This window comes from Sciurus carolinensis, chromosome 6, assembly GCF_902686445.1.
Source record: "Sciurus carolinensis chromosome 6, mSciCar1.2, whole genome shotgun sequence".
Lineage (NCBI taxonomy): Eukaryota > Metazoa > Chordata > Mammalia > Rodentia > Sciuridae > Sciurus > Sciurus carolinensis.
In genome coordinates this window covers 56230410-56255896 of record NC_062218.1, presented here as the reverse complement: position 1 = coordinate 56255896, position 25487 = coordinate 56230410, and the positions used below count along the sequence as shown (strand labels likewise).

Here is a 25487-nt window from a genome sequence, read left to right as displayed (position 1 = left end):
TTATTGCATAAATTCACGCAAAAATGTAGAACTAGCAAATTTCATTTTTAGTACTAATGTACTATGAACAAAAGAGACACAGAACGCTAAAGAACGTGAAAATTTACATATCCCTAAATGCTTAGAAACCAGGCAATAGGCCTAAGAATAATTTAATTCCTCCAAATCTGCCTTGAAATTTTTGTTAGCTTTTCCTGGCAACGTATGTCTTTTTGGAGGAAAAGAAAAAAGAAAAAAAATTAAACCAGTAAGCTGGATAGATCTTTATGCCAGCTGCTGCCTAGCACTTCCTCAATTTCAGTCACCCAGGGGGCCAGTTCGGTGGGATTCATACAGAACAGGAAGCCTAGCAATCCCCCGACACCCCACAACTGTCAACCAAGTCCCAGTCCCAACACTCTGTAGTTATGCATGTTCCTTGCTGGGGGACACTTCAGTAAGAAAAAGTTCCATGTCTTTTCAAGGTTTTACAGACCTGAAAACTGTGCTTGGGTATGCCTGAGGGTAAATCTGTGCAAAGGGCAAAAGAACCCTGAGGAACCTAATGACCGTAAAGAGGCTAAACTCCAAGGAAGCCCTCCTGGCTCTGAGTGCCACAGACCTAGAGGTTTCTATGTGCTCTTCTCCTTGCCACTTGTCAGAAGAACCTCACTTTCTGCATAAGGGGGAAAGAAGCCTCTGCAGGACTCTGGGTCCCAGCATGATAAAGGAACCCCGGTTCTTCTATGACTCCTGTCTTCAGAGAGTCTACAATCATAACCAGGAAGATCAACTCAGCCATGATCCAGTGCCAGCTAAGTGGTCTGAGGGCAACATTGTAAAAGATGACTGAGAATAGATGAGCCATTTTGGGGGGCAGGGACTTGATTACTTGGTGGTAAGGTTCAGAGTCCTGAGCTGGGAGGAGGCAGTAGACACCTCTACCTGACTGCACACTGTACACTTTCTCCTGACTGCCATGTCCATTTTAATGATTGTCATTGTCATCACCAACATCATCATCTATTTTTTATTGGGAGTTATGTGTGTATCAACCCATTTGATCCTCATGATAACCATATAAGGTAGGCACTACCAATTGTCTCACTTTATATATGAGGAAACTTAAGTGCACAACATTGACCGTGATTACAATCAGCAACTGAGAAATGGAAACTAAATAAAGATTCAGGTAGTCTGGTTCTACAGTCCCCACTTTTAACCCCCCCAAAACCCACTGCCTGAACTCAATTTGCTTGGATAATCAAGGGCAGTCCAGATATGTCAGTGGTGCCAATGATTCTTTGCCTGCCCAAGCTGGTCTCTCAAACTAACCTTGAACATCTGCCTTTACTTTCCAGAGAGCAGCCTTGTTGATAGTGTTTGGCTCTCACGCACCTGCACAAAAAGAAGTCATTATAACTGGGCAGCAGTTCCTCCAAATCCAAGATGCAGCATCCCTGCCATGCAAATTTTCTTCATAAAGACTTCATTAAAATGCATCCTTGCTTGCAAAGTCCATAAACTAGCAAATAAAAGAGTCCTGGGCCTACCACTTCTGGAAGGCTGCCCATTTCACTCTGTGAGTTTAGCTTTTGCCACCAGTAGCCTTCTTGGCATCTTTGCCTCCTGCCACACTCCTGGGCCCCAATTGCACAATTTCTAACAACTCAGATCCTCCCTATGGGGTATGTGAAGCATTAATCCAGAGTCACGAGGATTGTCACATCCAGAGGACTGGCAAGTTCTCTTGTCTTGCACCCTCAAATTCTCCCCAGGATTGCAGGAGCCACAATAGCCTTAGGCATTTAGCAGTACCTGTGTAACCCTCCTGAGATCAATTTAGGGCCCTAACTACCCAGACTGACAGAATATATCTTTTCCATATTCACCAAATTATGCTTCCATTCTCTTCGACTACAGACACCTGTTCACTGAACTATTTGCGCCGAATCCAACCTAATAATTCATGTAGTTAAAGGTTTTTATATGTGGATATTCATCATCTACAATTTATTATTTTCAATAATGCAGGCAGTTTTATGATAGAAGTTCCAAGCTAATGCATGCATAAGTTACTGTAACAAAAGGTATAATGGAATCCTCTGAACAAATAACAAATTAACTTACTCTTGTATAACATTATATGCAACAATTCAAATTTTCCTTTAAGGGGATTATTTTACTTAGTCTTTTAACCCTTTTAACTGCTTGCAATCCCATTAATGGGAAGTATATATTCTTTCTCTGCTAATATACTGAGCAATTCTCTTTGTTTCTCAAGATAAAATTGTTTCTGATGCCTGATAAATAGCAATCTATGACTGCTTAACATACAACTGCTTGAAAAACAGATTTTCAGTTTAACCCTATAACCTGAAGGCATTATGACAAAAAAAAAAAAAAAAAAAAAAACAACAAATGAGCAATTCTAATTTTGTTGACTTACTTCACTACCCTTTTATGGAAGACAGGATTTGGAAAGTTTGTTGGGGAAACAGGAATAAAGGATATTTTTAGGGGAGGGAAAAGGGAGGTGCTGGGGAATGAAACTGACCAAATTATGTTATATTCATGTATAAATATGTAACAACACATTCCACCATTATGATTATAATGCACCAATAAAAACCAAAAACGTTTTAAAGGATATTCTAACATCATATTAAATAAATTGGGAATGTTCTAGTCATGTGATTCCATCCTGTGATGCAATTAGCAGTTTGGCATTGGGTGATGACACAAAATGGATTTTTCATAGAGGCAAGGAGGGTACAGGGGTTCCTGGGCTGTCAACCTCACCACCCTATATTCCATTTTCCCCCCTCACTGCTCTAGCTCCAAGTGTGAAAGAACCTCCCATCTCAACTCATACAGTCTTTTTAAATCATTATTTAAAAATTCTTTCTACTTTTCAAATTTTTGGAAATCATGATAAAAACCAAATATCCTAGCAAACATAGTGGTAGGGTACCTTTGATTTAAAATGATGATCTTAGGGTGAATTTTATCTCTATTAAAATAGAACGAAAATGATGGGCTCAGTCTAAGCCCAAAGTTATAGACTTTAAATATTTCAACTCGTTTTCAAAAATCACCCACTAATGACAACATGCTGCCTGCTGCCCCACTATGGGTTGATGTGGTTAAGCAAGTCGTGTAGGTTTTAAGTGCCGCCCACAAGCCCTTTACAAGCAGACAGCACCTGCCCAGGTGATATAATAGGGAAATGAGGCTCTTCAGAAAGCTGTGACAGCGATGGGTGCCCCTGAAGAAGAACAGAGGAGAGAGGAACTACAATCCAGAGGACCACAGCCCTTATATATTCCATGGTCATCAGGAGAGAAAGGGCAATGCAACTTACAGGACACGAGGGACAGATTCCCTCATGGAGAAAAGGCCAGCAGGCCAATCTGTCTGGTTCTCTGCATCATCACAGTAGAGAATGACTGAGGAAGTGGCCATGGAAAGAGAGGACTAACAGAGATGACCTAAGTCCCTCTTTTTGTCAAAAAAAAAAAAAAAAAAAAAAAGTCATTCCTCAAAATTCTTAGCAAGAATTTGCAAATAGAGGCAGCTGCCCCTGTCAGTGCCTAAATACATAATCTTGGGAAAGTCACTGAAATCTCTCTTTGGAACAGTTTTATCACCTGTACGGAAGAAAAAAAAATAAGCAAACTTATACCTCCTAGGGTCATTATGAGTACTAAAGGAAATCACATATACAAAGCATGGAGCTCTGTGCCTGACAATAAAAGCTTAATACAATTAACACCAGATCAGTACTTACTATGTGCACCAGGCCCAGTTCTTAAGAGTTTTACGTGTAATAACTCATTTAACCCTTGTAACCACCCTAGTTACACTTGTCATCCCCATTTTTCAGATGAGAAAATAATTGAGAAGAGTTAAATAATGTGCTTTAAGTTACAAAGTAAATTGTAGAAATAGTATTAACATTTCTATTGTTAGTTAATAGTACTACTAGTACTCTTAGCATTGAACGTTACTGCCATTTTTACAACTCATATTTAAAACAGAACAGACATTAGCCAGGAATTTTCTTTTGCAGTGCCTCTAAACGCTGCAAACAGTTCTAAATGAATCCTGAAGCTAGCTAAAATAAAACTTTCTGCTGTAAACAGATAGATAGGTGGATAAAGCCTGCATATGGACTTTGCCCAAGTAGTTCTCTCCCTACCTGAGGTTTTGGGTGGCGCTGTAGAGGTCAGGGCCAAGGAGACTTGGGAGAGGCTGGGAGTGTGTGTGTGGGTATATGTGTGTTGGGGGGGGGGGGATAAGGAGGGGTGAAAGTTAGAAAGAGTAAGTACTTATCTCCAACAGGGTTTGGTGGCTGCTCCCTGGGCTATCTTCAAAGAGAAAAAATGAACCCCGCAATGCAACCCCCTAGGAACTGAAGGCAGCTGAGTCCTCTGGTAGAGCCCCAGTTTCTAGGACTAAGCCCCAGATGGAGACCACTGAGGCATCCTGGGAGGAAGGCAAGGAGCAAGGCACAGCCAACAGCCACGCACCTGGGCTTTACCAACTGACTACACCCACTGGTGGAGCCTCTTCACACTTGGCCAAACTCCTGTGACTTCCAAACTCTTTGGATCATTAACCTGAAAACGATTCTGACTACAGGTATCTATGAGTACTTACTTGACTTACTTTAAGGAAAATAATGCTGGCAGAGGAAAATCTCCAAAGATGTCCTTATAGTAGACTTTTTTTTTTTTTTTTTTTAAGTAAAAACTGTATTACACTCATTGTACTCTAGACTTTCACAAAACAAAAACCTAACATAGGCTAAAACAGATGTTTATAAGTAATTACATAGTCTATTTTTCAGTTCATTTGGTCTAGCGTACATGAAGTGGTCTTTAATAGTCACTCTTTTAGGCAAGTAATTTCAACAACATTATTGGCAGAACTGTGACAAGCAATTACATTAGGATGATTAGGGTATAGTTGGACGAGACTAGAGACATAATGCATTCATACTATGAATACTGTAAAAGTTAACCTAGGTTTTTAATTGAAAAGTTTGATATAATTTATATTATGCTTTATAAAGTGAAAGCAAAATTGATAATGCCTTCCACTCATAAATAACATGCTAGTCTTCCAGGCTTTCACTTTGATACTTGATGTTCTTGTCTCTGCTGGCAAAACCCTGGGCCCTGCGAGAGAGCTCTGTGGTCAGCATGTCTAAAACATATAACATACTGATATTTAAGCACTTCTCATTTCTTCTGCATTGGATTAAATATTAGAGAATTAAAAGTAAGAACTCATGCAAACATCAGCTCGGCTTGTTATTTTCTACTTGCTCACTCACCATCTCTTTATTCAACAAAGGACATCTTGCAAATCACAAAATGCAAATATGGTAAAAGATGAACTAGATTTGTTCCCATTTTAGATGACCATGTGGACAATCTTTCAAAGTGGATGCTTTTTTACAAAACTCCCTGAACTACCCTACCTAGGAGGTTAAAAAAATGGTGTGTGGGGGGGTGGTATTTTAAATCAACATACCAACCTAAAAATTACATGGTATTCATGGAAAATTTTCACTAAAGGAATGGCTAACACTTTTAACAGTACAAAGTTTGAGTAAGTTGAATAGGTTTACCCTTAGGATTCAAAGCCCTCCAAAAATCAGCTTAGGTGGAATCAATATTTCCAGAAAATAAATGCATACTATCATTATTACCACCAATAAGTGAAATATATAACCCTATAACTTATTGTACCACTTTAGTTTCCTCAAACCAATTTTACACTGTAAATGTATTAAACTCAAGAAATCGCTAAAGAAAATGATATATTTAATCAATAGAAAGTGAAATGCTTTTTACATTGCCTATATAGCATTGCAGATGTAAAAAAAAAAAACGCAATACAGATAAAACAGATTAATAGAGTGTACATTGCAGAGTTCTGTTATGCAACTAAGAACAGGTTCCAAATAAAAATGAAAGTTAAAAGTAAATGGACGTAACAGTTTGAAAGCCAATATCAGATAGATAGAACTTTCTACAACTCCTAAAGATCTATACGTTTCCATGTAAAAAGTAGTATGACCCCTCTACTAACTCTACCAGCAACTGGCGTATAAAAGCTAAAGAATCCAACAGTGACATTACCCACCGCAAAGCCTGGAGCTTCCTCTGCTGTCCTTTCCAATTTAAATTTGACTCTGAGCCAATAAACTTTAGAGGCACGCACGCGCGCGCGCGCGCACACACACACACACACAAATTATTCAGGATATTTTCTTCGTGATGAGCAAAACACTTATTTTGAAAAGTTTTGGCAACTTTTGTACATAGGAACAATATACTCTGCTTGCTTATAAATGGTTTATTTCAAGATTAGTGTCATCTGTCAAAAGGTACAGCTTGAAAGGTGCTTTTTCCTTTTTCGAGGATAAAAGGGCTTGTGGCTCTCTTGTGCGGAAATCAAATTCCTAATGATTTATACATTGAAGATCCATTACTGATAACCCGAGTCAGAAATGACCCTGCCTACCTACTCCAATACTAACCATTTTTAAGGCTGCCAAAACGTAACACAAGCTAATGAAATATTAAAACATGATTTCACAGAAAGCCTAGGTCAATAAGCTTTGTGAATATCCCGCCTAACAACTAAACTTGAAACTCATCACACTGAAATGACAATCACATGCTACATTCAAAACCCGGAACTGCTTTATCCATTCCTACTTCGCACTGACAAAGAGGAAAAGAACAGGGGGAGGGAAAATAGGGGGGAAAAAAAACACCCTAAAGTCATGAACTGCCCCCACCCCCCAAAAAAGAGTAAACTCACACTCGGACACCAACAGCGCTACTGCTCCGCCGGGAATTAACGGTGGGGCTGAGACCTTTCCGGAATTTAACAGTGCCCTGAAGAAGAATTCCCCCAAATCCAATTCCTACACATTCTGCATTCAACATGTAACAGCCATTCTGCTCACACCCTTGCATTTTTATGTTCATATTCTGGTTATCGAAATACATTTCTGTACAGGGATGCCTGGCCATAGCTTGTCTGTTCTCTTTGTCTCGTGATCTGCCAGGCAGTTTCTGCCCTTGGGAAGTGAGTATTCGAGCTGTGGCTTCCAGACAATTCCCCCCGATGTTTTAGCTCCAGCTTGCACGCTCGCTTGCTCTCGCGGCCGGCTCCATATTGCTGGGCAGGTCCCTCCAGTCTCGCCCTGCGTTACAAAAAGCTGGATTTCCGGGCTGTACCGAGACCCCACTAAATAAGCCTCAAACAACCTGCTCAAGCCTGGCCGGCACTAGAAGCCGAGTTAGGGCCCCAGCGACCAACCGCCCCGAGGCGCACTTCCCCCACCCCGGAAGAGGATGGAGGCAAACTTCGGAGGGCGGGAGCTGAGGGGCGAGCTCCGGAGACCACCGCTGCCTGCCCAGGGAAAGGCGCAGGGAGCGACCCTGGCTACAGCTGAAGAGCCGGCAGGGAAGGGAGCGCTCCTTTCAGCTAAGGCAAAGGCAGCGGTTAAGGTGCTCTCCTCCAGTGAAAGGCCCCAGGAAACTACTGCAAAGGCGACAGGGGGGACCCTCGGAAGCGTGCGACAACGGGAGCAAGGAGGAGAAGCCCGAGCTCACTGGCAACTCCCGCGGCGAACGCGCCCGGCGGCGTGCAGAACCGGCTCCGAGGAGGGCTGGGGAAACGTGAGCCAGGAGGTGGCCGGGAGCACGCAGGGCGCTGGCCACTAGCCGGGGAAAGCTGCCTGGCGGCCGGAGGATGCGGACGGCGGTGGAACCAGCAGCCGGCCCACTTCCCCCCGGCTGGGCTCTGCAGAAGGAGAAGCGGCTGCTGGTGACAGGAAGAGAGCGGAGGCAGCCGCGCACGCACGCACCACCTCCCCCTCCCGAGCACACACACCCGGACCCGCCGCCTCAGCCGCCTACCTCCCCGCCGGCCGGCTTCCTTCCTCTGCTGGGCTGGTGCTATAGCGGCCTCCTAAACTCACGGCTCCGACGCACCTCCGATCCAGCCCCGACCCACCGGCCGTTCCCGATTCTAGTGCTAAATCTCCGATCCCCTAGTCCACCGCCTTCGCCAGGGCCGTAGCTTCCTCCAACTCCGCTCCAGCTGCTCGCTACTCCTCTCCGTGCACACACAGCTCCAGCAGCTCCAGCTCCTGATTCAGGCCCCGCCCCCGTACCCACCCCGCGCTCCCCGCCCCCGAGCACGCACCAATCAGCGTCCGCATGCCCGCCCCTCTCTGCCCGCGCCGCGCCCTCCGTTCTGCCACTCACAGCGCCGGTCTCAGCTCTGGATTTTCGTGGTGGGGGAGTGGAGCAGAGGAGGTGCAGACCCTTCCAGGCTCCCTGATCTTCCGCCCCCAGCTGCGGGGATGCCCTCGGCTGCCAGGCTGCGCACCGCATCCGCTGCTGAGTGCTCTAGCTCTCCGTTCCGGGTGCTGGTCAGGCTGCTAGGTGTCTCCTGGACTAGAGGCAGAGGGACAGGGACCGGACTAGGACAAGTTCAGATCTCCCTAGAGGCTGGTTGCGTTTCTAAGTCGAGTGTCTTCGGAGAACCCCTGTTTCTTTCGAGCCCCCAACGCCTCAGCAGAGTGGCTGAGGTGGAGAGGATGCAGATTCCAGAGCTCTCCGTAGCGGGGAGGCTCTGTGATTCCTGGCTTCGCCCGCACAGCCTCCCGAGTGGGCGGAAAAACCGCGCCACCCGGAGTGGCACTCCGGAGGTGAAGGAGGGGTGAAAGGGTGAACGGGAGGGACGAGTGCCCGCAGCCTGCCTTGGACTCCAGGATCCTGGCACCAACGCCTCTGGGAGGCAGGCGGAATGTAGAGAAGGGAAGAGAGTTTTACCAAGAGGACGCACGCTGGCTGATCTCTTGTAGTGGAGACAACTGAGCAAATGTAGGTCGCTCAGGCAGCCCAGCAACCCTTCCCTGCGCCTGGTCGCGCAGAAGCTCACAATGAATTGCATTGCTTCTTAAGTGTGTTCGTTGTAAAAAGCAGTTCCTCGAGTAATAATCATTACTCAAGTTGCCCAAGAAAAAAAAATTGATATTGGTTCAAACCTTCCACTGACAATAAAATGGAATACCAGCACTCTATGTTCTGCTCGTTCCTATTAAAACCTGTAAGAATTTGCTTTTTAAAAGTTCTTCCCAGATCACTGAGTGGGTTGTTATTGTTTTGTTTTGGGTTTTTGTTTTGTTTGCAGTTTAGAGACCTGCACCGCGCAGCCACCTCTACCACCACCACCACCACCAGCACGCACGCACGCACACACACACACACACACACACACACACACACACACACGGCTTGCCCTTAAGTCCCTTGCAAAAGTAGTACTTTTTTTCTTTCTAACCATGCACTTAGACTTTTGCCAAACTTTAAATTAGGTGGGCGTTGGAAGTAGAAGAAAGAACATCATTGAAATTCATTGCCTATCCTTAGAAAATATAATCACTTTTAAAGGTGACTAACGTTCTAATGGAAAAGTGAGTTCCACTTTAGGCTATTCTGGTTCAGGTGTTTCTATTATTCCAAGATGACTCTTAAAGTGGAGATACAAAAGCAGGCAGCTACCCACATCATGTTTAAAAATCCACTTTACTTAAAAGTAAATAGGCAATTTATCAAGGTACATTCTCCGCACCTACTATGTAAAATGAAGGGCCCCATTGATTCTGAGCTGTGTAGATGGAATGATGCGTCCCACCTTATGGTAGGATTACTTCTATCCAGTCCAATAAGCTGAGATGAAATTGCTGCACCATTCACAGTATTTCCTTCAGGCTCAACTCTGAAGAAACTCTAAATGAAAAGCTTACCATTTTGTACATGCCAAGTTCCTGGAAAGAGACTTCTGCACTGCTACAGTATAAAATCCCTAACTGCACTTCCTCTTTTAAACAGTCATCAACAACTTATTTCCAGCATATGTTGTATTTTCTTTAATTCTTTCTTTCATATTGAGCACATAGCTTAAGGTTCTTTTTCCATACAGAGGATCTGAATAATTTGTCTTTGTTTCATTTGTACTAAATTGATACCTTCTTCCATATCACTAGTGTTAGCATTTTATTTTCATTTTCCATTGATTTCCATGAAATAAGAGCTAAAGGCAACAAAACAGCAGTATTCAACTTTGTCTTTAAAATAACCCTTTTCTTTAATCTTTTCCAGAATCCCAAGATATTACAGTTAAAAAATAAAAGGCCATATAGCAAAGCCAAGAGGCCCATTGCATGTCTTCCTTTTCTTCTCTCCAGGACCTCTAGATTTTTGGACCAGCACCATGAACATCTCCTGAGAATTTAATGGAAATTCGGCTTCTCTGTCCTCACTGAATCAGAAATACTGAAGTGGACTACAGCCAAGTGTTTTAATAAGCCCCAAGTCGTATGATGTATACAAGGATTTGGGACCTATTGCTGTAGGGCTTCTGGGAACAAAAACTGGACCTGGACCTACTACAATAATATGTTCATGTAAGCATGCAGACACCACACTTCAGTCAGTAATGGCCAAAGTGATGGCTGTCAGGTGGTGCTGCCACCAAGGAGCTCAAAATGTCAGAGTATGTACAATTTCCAGCAGGGATAGTGGGGTATTGTATATTATGCATACCAGCATTGAAGGTGGTTTAGAAATCAGATGTAGGAAGTCAAGGACCCCCAATCCCAAAGAAAGCTAAGAAAATACCCTCTCCCAAACCAGTGGGACACTTCTATTGGCCAACTTCTTAGAGTGAGGTCCATCTAAGAGCCTATTAGAAATGCAGAATCCTAGGCCCTACAGCAGACCTACTGGCTCACAATCTCCCTTTTATCAAGATTTCCAGGTGATTCATATGCATGTTAAACTCTGAGAAGCTTTATCTTAGAGAGGAGCCCTTAATTTTTGTCACACATTGCCAGTACCTGGGAAGATTAGAAAAATCCCACTGCCTAGTCTGCATCCCAAATGAATTACATCCAAATCTCTAGCAGTGAAATGTAAAAGTTAGTAACTTTTAAATATTCTCACATGATTACAATGTAAAGCCAGGTTTTAAGAATTGTTGCCTAATATAAAGTAACTCTATTCTTGGTAGAGGGAAGTGAAGGGAGGGGAAGGGGCATGGTGGTATGAATAATAATAGAGTGAAACAGACATTATTACCTCATGGATATATGAGACGGCTTGACTGATATGATCCTACAATATGTATAATCAGAAAAGTGAGAAAATGCACTTCATTTATGTATGATTTATCAAAATGTATAAATGCATTCTACTGTCATGTACAACTAATTAGAACAAATAAAAAATAATTCTAATTTTATAAAAAGAATTTCTGCCTTGAGAATCCAGGTATGAAAGTTTCCCCAGGAAAGCTGGCTCTGTAGACTGGCTTCCAAATGACTGATTAGAGCTTAGCTGATGGTTGCCATGCTAGAGTCAGCCGAGATTTGCCAACTCTTACAATTTTCAGAGAGAAGCTGGAAATCTAGACTCTTATGGGCAATTTTCCAATTATTAAAATGCTGGCAATCAAGTCAACATTTTTTGAAAGGTGGGCCAGTGTGATGTTCAAGTTTCTGATTTTATGATACTATATATCATAAAATTAAGTAGGCTTAAAATAAAAAGATCACCCAAGAAGAGTACAGACTTGTTCAAATGTTGGTCTATACTTTTGCACATTCTGTTCTCCAACCACACCAAACATTGTAAGCACTCAATGATGGAGTTGGTAATGGGTGGGATACCTCTGCTTGTAACCCTGGGGTCAAACACTATTGTCTTTTTTTTTTTTTTTTTTTTTTTTATTATTGTACACAAATGGGATACTTGTTGTTTCTCTATTTGTACATGGCGTAAAGGCATACCATTTGTGTAATCATAAATTTACATAGGGTAATGTTTGATTCATTGTTATTTTTTCCCTTCCCCCCACCCCTCCCACCCCTCTTTTCCCTCTATACAGTCCTTCCTTCCTCCATTCTTGTCCCACTCCCTAAACCTAACTCTAAACCTAACACTAACTCTTCCCACTCCACATTATGTGTCCTCATCCACTTATTAGAGATATCATTCTTCCTTTGGTTTTTTTGAGATTGGCTTATCTCACTTAGCATGATATTCTCCAGTTTCATCCATTTGCCTGCAAATGCCATAATTTTATCATTCTTTATGGCAGAGTAATATTCCATTGTATATATACCATATTTCTTTATCCATTCATCAATTGAAGGACATCTAGGTTGGTTCCACAATCTGGCTATTGTGAACTGAGCAGCTATGAACACTGATGTGGCTGTATCTCTGTAATATGCTGATTTTATTTATTTTTTTTATTTTTTTTTATTATAAAATTGTAAACAAATGGAATACATGTTGTTTCTCTGTCTGTACATGGCGTAAAGGCATACCATTTGTGTAATCATAAATCTACATAGGGTAATGTTGTTTGATTCATTCTGCCATTTTTTCCCTTCCCCCCCTCCCCTCCCACCCTTCCCCTCCATCTAAACAGTCCTTCCTTCCTCCATTCCTGCCCCCCTCCCTAAACCCAACTCCAACCCCAACACTAACACTTCCCACCCCCCATTATGTGTCATCATCCACTTATTAGCGATATCATTCTTCCTTTGGTTTTTTGAGATTGGCTTATCTCAGCATGATATTCTCCAGTTTCATCCATTTGCCTGCAAATGCCATAATTTTATCGTTCTTTATGGCTGAGTAATATTCCATTGTATATATATACCACATTTTCTTTATCCATTCATCAATTGAAGGACATCTAGGTTGGTTCCACAATCTGGCTATTGTGAACTGAGCAGCTATGAACATTGATGTGGCTGCATCTCTGCAATATGCTGATTTTAAATCCTTTGGGTATAGGCCAAGGAGTGGGATAGCTGGGTCAAATGGTGGTTCCATTCCAAGTTTTCTAAAGAGTCTCCATACTGCTTTCCAGAGTGGCTGCACTAATTTGCAGCCCCACCAGCAATGTATGAGTGTACCTTTCTCCCCACATCCTCGCCAACACCTGTTGTTGCTTGTATTCTTGATAATCGCCATTCTAATTAGGGTGAGATGGAATCTTAGGGTGGTTTTGATTTGCATTTCTCTTATTACTAGAGATGTTGACATTTTTCCATATGATTGTTGATTGCTTGTAGATCTTCTTCTGTGAAGTGTCTATTCATTTCCTTAGCCCATTTGTCGATTGGATTACTTGCATTCTTGGTGTAGAGTTTTTTGAGTTCTTTATAGATTCTGGAGATTAGCGCTCTATCTGAAGTATGATTGGCAAAGATTTTCTCCCACTCTGTAGGCTCTTTCTTCGCATTGCTGATAGTTTCCTTTGCTGAGAGAAAGCTTTTTAGTTTGAATCTATCCCAGTTATTAATTCTTGCTTTTATTTCTTGTGCTATTGGAGTCCTGTTGAGGAAGTCTTGTCCTAAGCCGACATTTTGAAGCTCTGGACCTACTTTTTCTTCTATAAGATGCAAGGTCTCTGGTCTGATTCTGAGATCCTTAATCCATTTTGAGTTTAGTTTCGTGCATGGTGACAGATATGGGTTTAGTTTCATTCTGTCGCATATGGATTTCCAATTCTCCCAGCACCATTTGTTGAAGAGGCTATCTTTTCTCCATTGCATATTTTTGGCCCCTTTGTCTAGTATGAGAAAATTGTATTTATTTGGGTTTGTGTCCGTGTCCTCTATTCTGTACCATTGATCCACCTTTCTATTTTGGTACCAATACCATGCCGTTTTTGTTACTATTGCTTTGTAGTAGAGTTGAAGATCTGGTATTGCGATACCCCCTGCTTCACTCTTTCTGCCAAGGATTGCTTTAGCTATTCTGGGTTTTTTATTCTTCCAGATGAATTTCATAATTTCTTGCTGTATTTCTGTAAGGTACATCATTGGGATTTTAATTGGAATTGCATTAAATCTGTATAGCACTTTTGGTAGTATGGCCATTTTGACAATATTAATTCTTCCTATCCAGGAACATGGGAGATCTTTCCATCTTCTAAGGTTTTCTTGAATTTCTTTCTTTAGTGTTCTGTAGTTCTCATTGTAGAGGTCTTTCACCTCTTTTGTGAGATTGATTCCCAAGTATTTTATTTTTTTCAAAGCTATTGTGAATGGGGTAGTTTTCCTAATTTCTCTTTCTGAAGATTCATCGCTTATGTATAGAAATGCCTTAGATTTATGTGCATTGATCTTATATCCCGCTACTTTACTGAATTCACTGATGAGATCTAACAGGTTTCTGGTGGAATTTCCTGGTTCCTCTAAGTATACAATCATATCATCAGCAAATAGGGATAGTTTGAGTTCTTCTTTTCCTATTCGTATCCCTTTAATTTCTTTGGTCTGTCTAATTGCTCTGGCTAGAGTTTCAAGGACGATATTGAATAGAAGTGGTGAAAGAGGGCATCCCTGCCTTGTTCCAGTTTTTAGAGGGAATGCCTTCAGATTTTCACCATTTAGAATAATATTAGCCATGGGCTTAGCGTAGATGGCCTTTACAATGTTAAGGAATGTTCCCACTATCCCTATTTTTTCTAGTGTTTTGAGCATGAAGGGATGCTGTATTTTATCAAATGCTTTTTCTGCATCTATCGAAATAATCATGTGATTCTTGACTTTAAGTCTATTGATATGGTGAATTACATTTATTGATTTCCTGATGTTGAAACAACCTTGCATCCCTGGGATGAAACCCACTTGATCATGGGGCACTATCTTTTTAATATGTTTTTGTATGCGATTTGCTAAAATTTTGTTGAGAATTTTTGCGTTGATGTTCATTAAGGATATTGGTCTGAAATTTTCTTTCCTCGATGTGTCTCTGTCTGGTTTAGGTATCAGGGTAATATTGGCTTCATAGAATGAGTTTGGGAGGGTTCCCTCTTCTTCTATTTTATGGAATACTTTGAGAAGTATTGGAATGAGCTCTTCTTTAAAAGTTTTGTAGAACTCGGCTGAGAACCCATCTGGTCCTGGACTTTTCTTTGTTGGTAGGCTTTTGATGACTTCTTCTGTTTCATTACTTGAAATTGATCTATTTAATTGTGTATGTCCTCCTCATTCAGTTTAGGTAATTCATATGTCTCTAGAAACCTGTTGATGTCTTCGAAATTTCTATTTTGTTGGAGTATAGATTTTCAAAATAGCTTCTAATTATGTTTTGTATTTTAGTCGTGTCTGTTGTGATATTTCCTTGTTCATTCCGAATTTTAGTGATTTGGGTTTTCTCTCGTCTTCTCTTTGTTAGTGTGGCTAAAGGTTTATCAATTTGGTTTATTTTTTCAAAGAACCAACTATTTATTTTGTCAATTTTTTGTATTGTTTCTTTTGTTTCAATTTCGTTGATTCTGCTCTGAGTTTGACTATTTCCTGTCTTCTACTACTTTTGGTGTTGGTCTGTTCTTCTTTTTCTAGGGCTTTGAGCTGTAGTGTTAGGTCGTTTATTTTTTGAGTTTTACTTCTTTTATTAAATGCGCTCCATGAAATAAATCTTCCTCTAAGTACTGCTTTCATAGTGTCCCAGAGATTTTGATATGATGTTTCTTTGTTCTCGTTTACCTCTAAGAATTTTTAATTTCCTTCCTAAAATCTTCTGTTATCCATTCATCATATAATAGCATATTGTTTAATCTCCAGGTGTTGGAGTAGTTTCTGTTTTTTACTCTTTCATTTATTTCTAACTTCAATCCATTATGATCTGATAGAATACAAGGTAGTGCCTCTATCTTCTTGTATTTGCTGACATTAGCTTTGTGGCATAATATATGGTCTATTTTAGAGAAGGATCCCTGTGCTGTTGAGAAGAAAGTGTATTTGCTCTTGGTTGGATGGTATGTTCTATAAATGTCTGTTAAGTCTAAATTATTGATTGTGTTATTGAGATCTATGTTTTCTTTGTTCAATTTTTGTTTGGAAGATCTGTCCAGTGGTGAGAGAGGCATGTTAAAATCACCTAGTATTATTGTGTTATGGTCTATTTGGTTTCTAAAATTGAGAAGGATTTGTTTAACATATATGGATGAGCCACTGTTTGGGGCATAGATATTTATGATTGTTATATCTTGCTGATTTATGCTTCCCTTAAGCAGTATGAAATGTCCTTCCTTATCCCTTCTGACTGACATTGGCTTGAAGTCCACATTATCTGAAATGAGGATGGATACTCCAGCTTTTTTGCTGAGTCCATGTGCATGGTATGTTTTTCCCCATCCTTTCACCTTTAGTCTATGGGTATCTCTTTCTATGAGGTGAGTCTCTTGCAGGCAACATATTGTTGGATCTTTCTTTTTAATCCAATCCACCAGTCTATGTCTTTTGATTGATGAATTCAGGCCATTAACATTCAGGGTTATTATTGAGATATGATTTGTATTCCCGGTCATTTGGTTCATATTTAAAATTTTATTTATTTATTTATTTATTTTTTGACACATCTTGGTTCCTCCTTTATTTGACAGTTCCTTTAGGATAATTCCTCCCTTTGCTGATTTGCTTCTTTGTTTTTATTTCTTCCTCATGAAATATTTTGCCGAGAATGTTCTGTAATACTGGCTTTCTTTTGTAAATTCTTTTAGCTTTTGTTTATCATGGAATGATTTATTTCATCGTCAAATTTGAAGGTAAGCTTTGCTGGGTATAAGATTCTTGGTTGGCATCCATTTTCTTTCAGAGCTTGAAAAATGTTGTTCCAGGCCCTTCTAGCTTTTAGGGTCTGGATTGAAAAATCTGCTGATATCCGTATTGGTTTCCCCTGAATGTAATTTGGTTCTTTTCTCTCACAGCCTTTAAATTCTGTCTTTATTTTGTATGTTAGGTATTTTCATTATAATGTGCCTTGGTGTGGGTCTGTTGTAATTTTGTGTATTTGGAGTCCTATAAGCCTCTTGACTTGATTTTCCATTTCATTCTTTAGATTTGGGAAATTTTCTGATATTATTTCATTGAATAGATTGTTCATTCCTTTGGTTTGTTTCTCTTAGCCTTCCTCAATCCCAATAATTCTCAAATTTGGCCTTTTCATGATATCCCATAGTTCTTGCAGATTCTGTTCATGATTTCTTACCATCTTCTCTGTTTGTTCAACTTTGTTTTCGAGGTTAAATATTTTGTCTTCAAAGTCTGAAGTTCTGTCTTCCAGGTGTTCTATCCTATTGGTTATGCTTTCTATGGAGTTCTTCATTTGGTTTATTGTTTCCTTCATTCAAGGATTTCTGTTTGTTTTTTTTTCAATATCTCTAACTCTTTATTGAAATGATCTTTTGCTTCCTGAATTTGCTCTGTTAACTGTCGAATGGTGCGATCATTCAATGCCTGCATTTGCTCTTTCATCTCATCATTCAATGCCTGCATTTGCTCTTTCATCTCATTGTTTGCTTCCCTAATCATTTTAATTATGTACATTCTGAACTCCCTTTCTGTCATTTCTTCTGCCATGCTGTCGTTGGATTCTATTGATGTAACATCTAGATTTGTTTGGGGCATTTTCTTCCCTTGTTTTCTCATATTGTTCAGGAATCAGTGGGTCATTAAGATATTGCAGATTTCCTTTATCGACTTATAATGTCCCTGAAGATTGCTAGTATATCCCCTCTTATCCTTCAGTAGCCTGAAGTCTTGGAGGAAGTTGATAATGTGGAGCTCCACGAAGAAGCTTCCTCTCTAGGGTGGTGACCCTCAGATGGGGTATATTCCCTGCTAGTGGTCAGAGATGTGTCCACTTGTTGACCAATGGTCATCCAACAGGGAACTAGGCTGCAGGCTGAGGCAAGGCCTATTTGTGCCTGTGTCTCTGGTTTAACCATCCCTGTAGGAAAACCTCTCCCAGTAGGGAAGACTCACTCGGTGGGAACGTCTCGCTGGTCAGTTCCCCTCCTAGAGGTTCCCCTCAATCTACAACTACCGCCTGGGCTGGGCTGTCTTCCTCTGCAACGTTCCCAGGGGCCTGGACCTATGTCCTGGGCCTGGGAGCCTCACCCTCCGCAGGCGAGTCTCCTTAGGCTGCCTCTCCCAGATAATCTGCCCGCAGTACTGGAAACTTCGCTCCGCCCCTAGGCGTGTCTCTGTGCGGCTCTTCCAGCAAGAAGCCACCTAGCTCCTGGGACCCTACTCTGCACCTAATCACCTGGCTATGCGGCCCCTCCTCTGAGCCGCCACCTGGAGCCCTGTACAATAGCTCCGATACCCAGAGACCCGCCACACACCTCCTCCACTGGACAGCAGCCCAGTTTCCGACGCAGTCACTAGGAGTCCAAGCAACTCACTTCGCGTCTCCTCCTCCCGCCAACCTCCCGTAGCCCTAGGCAGTCACTCCAAGCCCAAGTGACCCGCCCTGTTCCTCCTCCTCCCCCTCGGGGTAGGCCCCCGGGTGTTCAGGGGCAGTGGCTCCAAGACCAAGTGACCCACCGCGCTCCTCCTCCAGGCAGGCCACCGGTGTTCAGGAGCGGTCGCTTTGAGTGCAATCAACTCACCACTCGCCTCCTCCTCTGGCAACCGCCTGTGGCTCTGATGCAGTCACTCCTAGACCAAGCGACCCGCCGCACTTCTCCTCTTCCTCCGGGCAACCCCCCGGTATTCAGAAGCGGTTGTTCTGAGTCCAAACAGCTCGAGATGCAGCTCCTCCTCTGGCAACCACCTGTGGCTCTGATGCAGTCACTCCTATACCAAGCGACCCACCGCGCTCCTCCTCTTCCTCCGGGCAGCCCCCCGGTGTTCAGAAGCGATTACTCTGAGTCTAAACAGCTCGCCACGCAGCTCCTCCTCAGGCAGCCACCCGGAGCCCCAGTGGTTGCTCTGAGTCCAAGCGCTGTGCTGAGCCGCCTCCTCTACGATGATCCCAGTTGTTCGTGTTTTCCGCTCCAGTGGGGGGAGGGGCGTCTCGCCGAGCAACTCTACTTCACAAAGTTCCCTGCGTTCCGGGGCTACCGCCCCATCTGGGACGCCTCCCCAACGGGAGAGACTCACCCGGCGGCTTTGAGTTGGTCCCAAGCCTCTCACTATCTCCTCTTTTGAATCCTGCATCCTGGAGCAACGTGAAATGCAGCTGCCCTCTAGGCCGCCATCTTGAAACTCTTCACTATTGTCTTTTGTTCAACATCTTTCCTTTTCTTTTCTCTTGCCTGATAACTGAAAATCTTTGGAGGAAAAATCTGGACTATATATCACTTAAAACCTTCATCTATGGTAAGTTACACAACCTAAACACATATTATAGCAAAACATGAAAAAAAAAATATTGACTGGAATGCTTACTAGCAGAGCAAGAATTCAGAAGGCCAACTGTGCTATAATTCTCTTTCGGTTGTTTCTGAGCTCCTACAAGCTCTTACTGGTGTTGAAGTATTAGGAGAGGGAACTTCCTAACCATTGCAGAGAGCAAGTCAGAGTACAGTCACTATTTTCAAAAGTCTCTGATCATAACATATGCTCTTGGGATCCTTGTCAATTTTTAGCTCTTCAGTTCTCATACCTCAGGAATAAGACTTTAAATAGATCTACCAGCTTGAGATGGAAGTGTTGAGACACCTGAGTGATAGTTTCAGTTAAATTTTACTCAATACCACTTTCAAAATTATGTTTACTAAGAAGTTAGACTTAAAAAATTAATTGTAGTTAAGTAAATAAAAAATAAAACAAGCAAATTTTGAGGCAGTTATTTTCTTGAAAACAAGGACCACTTTTTACTTTAGTTAACTCCAACAGCTAATGGATTACCTGGTATAGAGTGGGCACTCAATAAGAGGGAAGGGTCTGAAGAGTAAAAGGAAATTTGACACTAAATGTTTGTATTTGTGATTATAAAAGCAATAGAATGCAAGTGCTATTCAGATAACACATCTGAGTGTCTGATTAGGTCAGAGCCAGATATGGGGATAGATCAAGAAGGCTACTATCATGAACCATCACTGGGCATGGAGTATATGAAAAACCATATGCAAGGAAAAATGAACCTTGATCCATATATCTCACCATAGAAAAAAAGGAACTTGAAATGGATCATAACTTAGGAACTTAGGATCATAAGCCTAAATATAAGAACTAAAATTATAAAACTTCTAAAAGAAGATATAAGCTTGGAGAAGATTTCTTAAATATTAGACACAAAAATCTTGAACTGTATTAAAGGAAGAAATCAGTAAATTGGACTTCATCAGACTTGAAAAATATGAAAATTTTGCTCTCCAAAAGACACTGTTATGGAGTAAAAAGTCAAATTTCATAGAAATACTTGCTAATATATATCAAACAATGGATTTTTATTTAGACTACATAAGGAACTTTTACAACTCTAAGAAAACCTATGTTTTTAAAAAACGATCAAAAGATTTGAACAACTTCAGTAAAGAAGATGTATGAATGGCACACAAACTCATGCACACAAGCACCTTTAGTCATTTTAAAAAAATGCAAATTAAAACCAAAAGTATCAATAGCAGCAGTACTCAACAATCCCAGAATTGGAACAATCCAAGTTTTCATCAACATGTGAATACATAAACATATAAATGTGACATGTATAATACTTATAAAATATATTATAAACATATGTATGTATAACACACAATGGAATCTTATTCAGCAGACAGGAGTTCTGATATATACTGTGACATAGATGAAACTTATGCTAAGTGAAAAATAATATGCTAAATGAAATAAACCAAACATAAAAGAATAGGTAATATACAATTCCATTTGCACAAAATATCTAGAATAGACAAATTCATAAGCATACAATAGAGGTTACAGGGTAGAAGAGTAGAAATGATGGCTTATTGCTTAATGGGTCCAGATTTTCTATTTGAAGTGATGAACAATTTTGGAAATAGTGTTGATTATTGCATAACATTCTAAATATAACACCACTGAATTATATAATTACAGTGGCTAAAATGGTAAGTTTTAGATTATATATATTACCAGAATAAGAATTTTTTAAAAAAATTAAGGGCCAACTGTATTTAAAGGAATGCTATTTTGCATTTTCTAGGTTCTCAATAAATTCTTGTTGTATCACAAAAGAAAACACCATGAGATACCACTACATACACATTAGAGTGGCTAAAATCATAAAGATTGACTATAACAAGTGTTGACAAGAATATGGAACAAATGCAACTCTGTTACACTGGTAGTAGGTCTGTAAAGAGAGTCAATACAACAGCTGGGTTTTTATTTAAGTTAAACATGCATCTACAATGGGGTCAAGTTGTCCACTCCTAAGTATGTACTGAAGAAAAATTAAAGCATATTATCACACAAAGATTTGAAAATGATAGTTCATAGCAGGTTTATTGCAATATCCAAAAACTGTACACAACTCAAATGTCCATTCACAGGTGATTGACTAAACAAATTATGGTAGTCTCATATAATGTAACACACCAAAAAAGGAACAAAATTTTGACATGAACAACATGGATGAATCTCAAAATTTATATGCTGAGAGAATAAAGCTAGACCAAAACAAAAATCAAGCAAACAAAAGCAAGTATACATATGGCTTGGTTTTATTTATTTAAAACTCCAGAAAATACAAAGCAATCTGTGACAAGAAGCAGATGAATGCTCCCCTGCTGATCTGCCAGAGTGAGGTGGAAGTGGAGAGGTGGATGGATTATAAAAAGGTATGTACTGGAGACTATCATGCTAAGTGAAATAAACCAATCCCAAAAAAACAAAGCCAAATGTTCTTTCTGATATCCAGATGCTAACTCACAATAAGTGGGAGTGGGGAGTTCATTGGATTAGACAAAGGGGAAAAGAAGGGAAGGGAGAGGAGATGGGAATAGGAAAGACAGTAGAATGAATGAGATATAACTTTCCTATGTTCATATATGAGTACACAACCAGTGTAATCCCACATCATGCACAACAACAAAAATGGAAAGTTATACTCCATATATATTTGATATGTTAAAATACTTTCTATTGTCATACATAACTAAAAAGAACAAATAAAAAAGTTTTTAAAAAGGCATGCATAAATTTTGGGGAGTGAGAACCAAGTTGTTTATCTTGATTATGGTGATGGATTCCTGAATGTATGTGTATGTCAAATTCACTAAATAGTGCACTTCAAATTTGTGCAGTTTATTATTCCAATTATGCCTTTTTAAAAAATAAAAAAAAACTCCTTCCTCATGGCATTCTAATTCCATCAGAAAATTATTATGACATACTGATTTTTGTTAAAAATATGGAGTTGGAAAATATCATGCTAAGCAAAATAGGCCAAACCCCCCAAAACCAAAGCCTGAATGTTTTATCTGATAGGCAGTTGCTAATTCACAATAGAGGGGGGTGCTAGGGAAGAATAGAGTTACTTTAGATTAGGTAGAGGAGAGTGAAGGGAGAGGAAAAGGTATGGGGGTAGGAAGGATAGTAGAGTGAAATAGACATTATTACCTCATGCACATATATGACTGCAAGACCAATGTGATCCTACAACATGTATAATCAGAAAAATGAGAAATTATACTCCATTTACATATGATTTATCAAAATGCATAAATGCATTCTACTGTCCTGTATAACTAATTAGAACAAATAAATTAATTAAAAACCAATGAAAATTTTCTAATGTCTGTCAGAGAATTTTCATAATAAATATTCAGATCTACAATGTTTATCTTGTGATTGATGTTACCTTTGACAAGATGGTCTTATCCAATGCCTAACCCGTATGACTATACAAAGCAGCCTGAAAATCTTCATGTTCACATTACTCACTTCCTGATATTAAGGAAACTTAGAAGCAGAATAAATTATTCATTGAAAGATTGTTTTCAATGAGCATAGATTCAGAGTAAGTAGTGGTGGAGAGTCTTGTTGGCTATTTTGTCCTGGAGCTGAAAACCCCTATTGCATCCTGGGAATCCAGTGGAGTTCATCTCCCTGTACATCCTTCATCTCAGGCACTTTCTTCCTTGGACTTTCTGATAAAAATGGATTTGCTCTTACTCTCCGACTTCCTTCTGTGTGATCTCCACATGCCTGCCTCACTGTGACTGAAACTTGTTGACAAAGCGTACAGAACACTTAACTTTCACCTTCCTGAATTAACATCACATCCAGTCCCACCCCTGAGAGACTAAAACTTAGTTGCCTTGTTTAGACTTGGATGACACAAAACTTTCTCCTCTGCCATTTACAGATTGTCACTTTGAGACTGATTCATTGTGTGCTAATTATTATATTGATTTATTTCCCAAAGGGTCACTTTTTCTAAAGCTGTGAACCACCTTACTCCAACAAAAGCAACGCTTTCAGATCTGTAAAGAATGTGTCAGTTGAGCCACAGAAGAAACATGCTGCTCCCTCTCTCTCTCTCTCTCTCTTTAATCTGAAAATGAGCTTGCATTATCAAAGTGACAAGAAGTGTAAATACAATGAAGTAAGCTAATAAGTTACATTTCTTGGTGATTTGACTAATTGGAAATTTAGCCTATGGTTGATTATATTCCACACCCAAGCCTTGAGCACTGGCACAAATTGTCAGGGTGCTGTTACAGCTGTCTGAGTAAAAGAATTGGCTTAAATATGCTCTTGTTGGCACTGCTGGCATAAAAATTAAGGGCAAAGTCACAGGGATAGATAATGAACCCTTTATCAAGGAAACTGTGTTGGACAATCTCACTGCTCAAAAAGAATTTTTCAAAAGAAACCCCAGTCTTTGTTCCCTCCATTGGAGGGGACCCAGAGCTGTCAAGGCTGCTGGCAGAACCTAGCCAGGAGTATTCAGACAGCCTTGCAGAATAAAGAAAACACATTATCATTAGCCTCTCCAATCTAGCTCCCATCACATAGTCTTTTCTCTGGGTCCTGCCATGCTGTGTGTGCAAAGAAAACACTTCAGATCAGGTGAGGCTGTATTCTGACAGTACCAATTTTTCTAAAAAGGTTTAGAACTTTTAAATACTCCAAGTCCTCATTGAGGGAACACATCATGGTGTTAACATGGATTTCAAAACACCTTTTGAAACAATGACTACCAATAATTCAGAATCTTTCCTAGGTTATCAGTTTTTTAACCACTAGTATTTGAAATCGTATCCTGTATATTTTGTTTTAAGAAGGAATCCATATTCATGTTGGCTTTCTCTGAGTTTTAATGCTTAAAGAAGACTTTTTAAGAACCATTTCATTTGATGCACAAGCCCTGGGTTGTAGACACAACAAAGATTGTGATTTTCATTTTATGGTCGAGGAAACAGACTCAGGAAGATTGTAGGATTTGGACCAGTTCCCAGAGGTGGTAAGTCACAGAACAAAATCTTCACTTGGGTCTTCTTCACAGTCTGAGATGGCAGCACAGGCTGCCCCTTGTTGGGTGAGCATCCCTTTGGACTAATATGCTCCTAATCCTGAATCTGTGATCAGCTTCTTCTAGGCAAATTTCAACTTAACTATGTATACTTATTAACCTATCCATCCTCCCTTCCAAACCAAAAGGAAGCTTTGAAAAGACCAAAGATTTGAGAAGATTACCACAGAACTTCAGACCTCTGGGGCCAATTCAACACTACATGAGCGATCTAGAGAACTGGCAAGTGCCTTGTGCATCTATTTTACCTGGTGTTTTTCAGATGAAGAAACCACATCCCGGAGAAGCAAAGTAACTCTCTGCTACAAAGGTAATTAATGCTCCAAACTGCATAGCTGGCTAATGATATAACCATGAGAAGAACTGAAGTCTATTTAAGACCCAGTCTGGCTGTGTTGGCCGTGGCCACCGTGGCATCATTATGGTCTAACTAGTGTGTGGCAAATACTTGCCAAATAGAACAGACACTGTTGACTTATTGAAGAAACAATTTATGACTCAGATAAATGATTACAGAACTGTCAGCAATGCCCTTGTAAAAGATTAATAATCTTTCACAAAATGTAGGCACTGTGCCACGTGAAAAACCGGAGGAACAATATGGGCTGATGATGCAATCCAAGGAAAACCCCATTTACACTGGAAATGCTGTAAGATACTCTAGTGCACAATTCTGTGGCACAGGAGTTGGCAATTCTTGCTCTTTTGTTCAATCACTGAATTTAAAGGGCCAAGAGGATCCTCATATGTTTCCTAAGTCATTCCTACAATCACAGATGTTTGCACACCCTCACTCCCACCTCTACCACCGTTTCTGTTACACAAAACTGAGTTGGAATCCATTAAAACTGTATCCAGATAGTCCCATCATTCTGTTGCTAATCTCTGTGTAACACCAAGAACCTAAAATTACAATATACTAAAAACCAATAACTGAGTGCTCTTTCTTCCTCATAGAACGTAATTTTGCCAAGTTTTCTTCTTCATTTTTTCTTAGAAGGGGGTGCAGAAGTTTCTTGGCTTCCCAACAGACCACTTTGCAGAAGGCTACAAGACCATTTGTCTTACAAAGTGGTATCATGCAAATGAAAACTAGTACTATTAGTCTGAGGCACGTTGGTGAGTTCATATGATTTT

General features: G+C 40.4%; 1 protein-coding gene across 1 annotated transcript in view; it reads right to left on the bottom strand.

Annotated features, from left to right (window-relative positions):
• Pik3r1 (phosphoinositide-3-kinase regulatory subunit 1) overlaps window positions 1-8144 on the bottom strand; it is an 81138-nt gene extending 72994 nt beyond the window's left edge. Inside the window, exon 1 of the mRNA XM_047555165.1 lies at window positions 7926-8144. The gene's annotated coding sequence lies outside the window, so the exon portion shown is untranslated. The remainder of the gene's footprint in view (window positions 1-7925) is intronic.
• Window positions 8145-25487: the final 17343 nt, after the last annotated feature.